A 2,532-nucleotide genomic window follows, 5' to 3' on the forward strand; every position below is an offset into this window, starting at 1 on the left:
GGCCTGCGTGGCTTTGGTCGCCGACGCCCGCGGCCGGCCACCACCGCTACCTGCCGGCCTCACCCGCCTGTGCCCCGCCTCCTCTGCACACGGCGCCCGGCCCCGTGGCGCCCCTGTTTCCCCCGCTCCGCCATGTGCGCCGTCGCCGCCGCCGGCGAGCCTGCGCCCCGGCTCGCCGTGCCCCCCCCTTCCCCGTTGGCCGCGGACGAGCGCCCGCTGCGCCAGTTCGGGCGGGTGCCCAGCGCCCGCTAACACCGAAACCACTCTGGCCACTTGTGCCAATGACATGGGGGCCCCACGGCCCCAGAACGTTTTATTAAAAAAAAGGAATTAAAATTAATAATAATAAAAATAATTAATTAATTAATTAATTAATTAATTAATTAAGGAATTAATTAAGTTAATTAATCATAATTAGATTAATCAAATTAACTAATTAGTCTAATTAAACTGTGATTAGTTTAGCTAAAACCTGATTAGCCTAAACAGGGTATGACAAGTGGGCCCCGCTGGACCCACACGTCAGTTTGACCAGTCAACGCCCCTGTTGACTGCTGACGTCATGATGACGTCAGCAAACACTGTTTTGGATAAGGTTGGATTTAAATGAATAAATAAAATCAGAAAATGATTTAAATCTTTAGAAAATCATATCTTTTAATCCGTAACTCGGATGAAAATACTTTCTACATGAAAGTTACTCAGAACGACGAGACGAACCCGGATACGCAGCCCGTTCGTCCACCACACACCTCTAACATACCAAACACGCAACTTTCCCCCTCCGGTTCATCTGTCCGAAAACGCGAAACCCCGGGAATACTTTCCCGGATGTTTCCCCCCTTCGTCGGTATCACCTACTACCGCGATTGGGCACACCTAGCATCGTTACTTGTCATGTCATGCATCGATATGCATTTGTTTGCATTGTATTCATTGTTTCTTCCCCCTCTTCTCTCCGGTAGACTACGAGACCGACGCTGCTGCTGCCCAGTTCGACTACGGAGTTGACGACCCCTCCTTCTTGCCAGAGCAACCAGGCAAGCCCCCCCTTTGATCACCAGAATCGCCTATTCTACTCTATACTGCTTGCATTAGAGTAGCGTAGCATGTTACTGCTTTCTGTTATACCTATCCTGATGCATAGCCTGTCCTTGTTACTACTGTTGATACCTTTAACCGCAATCCTAAATACTTAGTATAGGATGCTAGTTTATCATCATTGGCCCTACATTCTTGTCAGTCTGCCTTGCTATACTATTGGGCCGTGATCACTCGGGAGGTGATCACGGGTATATACTATACATACATACTATACAGATGGTGACTAAAGTCGGGTCAGCTCGAAGAGTACCCGCGAGTGATTCACGGACTGGGGGCTGAAAGGACCTTTGTCCCGACGGCCCTCTGTGTGGGTCTTTGTGGCGGAGCGACAGGGCAGGTTGAGACCACCTAGGAGACAGGTGGGCCTGGCCCTGTTCGGCGTTCGCGGATATTTAACACGCTTAACGAGAACTTGGTATTTGATCTGAGTTGGCTACGAGCCTATACGCACTAACCATCTACGCGGGAGTAGTTATGGGTATCCCGACGTCATGGTATCAGCCGAAGCACTTCGTGACATCAACGACTGAGCGGCGCGCGCCGGGTTGGACTGCGTTAACGCAACTTCCTTTGTAATGGAGGTTGCTAGGTCTGCTCACCGGCCGCGTACGCAACGTGCAGGTGTGCTCAGGGCGATGGGCCCAGCCCCCTGCGCGCTTAGGTTTAGACCGGCGTGCTGGCCTCTCCGTTGAGCCTAGGTGGGGCTGCGACGTGTTGATCTTCCGAGGCCGGGCATGACCCAGGAAAGTGTGTTCGGCCAAATGGGATCGAGTGTGTTGGGTTATGTGGTGCACCCCTGCAGGGAAGTTAATCTATTCGAATAGCCGTGATCTTCGGTAACAGGACGACTTGGAGTTGTACCTTGACCTTATGACAACTAGAACCGGATACTTAATAAAACACACCCTTCCAAGTGCCAGATACAACCGGTGGTCGCTCTCCCTCAGGGATACGAGGGGAGGATCGCCGGGTAGGATATGCTATGCGATGCTACTTGGAGTTGCTACTTGGAGATGCTACTTGGAGGACTTCAACCTACCCTCTTCTGCCTGTTGCAAGACGAAGGTGACCAGAAGCGTAGTCTTCGATAAGACTAGCTATCCCCCTCTTATTCTGGCATTCTGCAGTTCAATCCACTGATATGGCCCTTTACACATATGCCCATGCATATGTAGTGTAGTTCCTTGCTTGCGAGTACTTTGGATGAGTACTCACGGTTGCTTTTCTCCCCCTTTTCCCCTTTCCCTTCTACCTGGTTGTCGCAACCAGATGCTGGAGCCCTGGAGCCAGACGCCACCGTCGACGACGACCCCTACTACACCGGAGGTGCCTACTACTACGTGCAGCCCGCTGACGACGACCAGGAGTAGTTTAGGAGGATCCCAGGCAGGAGGCCCGCGCCTCTTTCGATCTGTATCCCAGTTTGTG

Source organism: Triticum dicoccoides, chromosome 2A (genome assembly GCF_002162155.2).
Source record: "Triticum dicoccoides isolate Atlit2015 ecotype Zavitan chromosome 2A, WEW_v2.0, whole genome shotgun sequence".
Lineage (NCBI taxonomy): Eukaryota > Viridiplantae > Streptophyta > Magnoliopsida > Poales > Poaceae > Triticum > Triticum dicoccoides.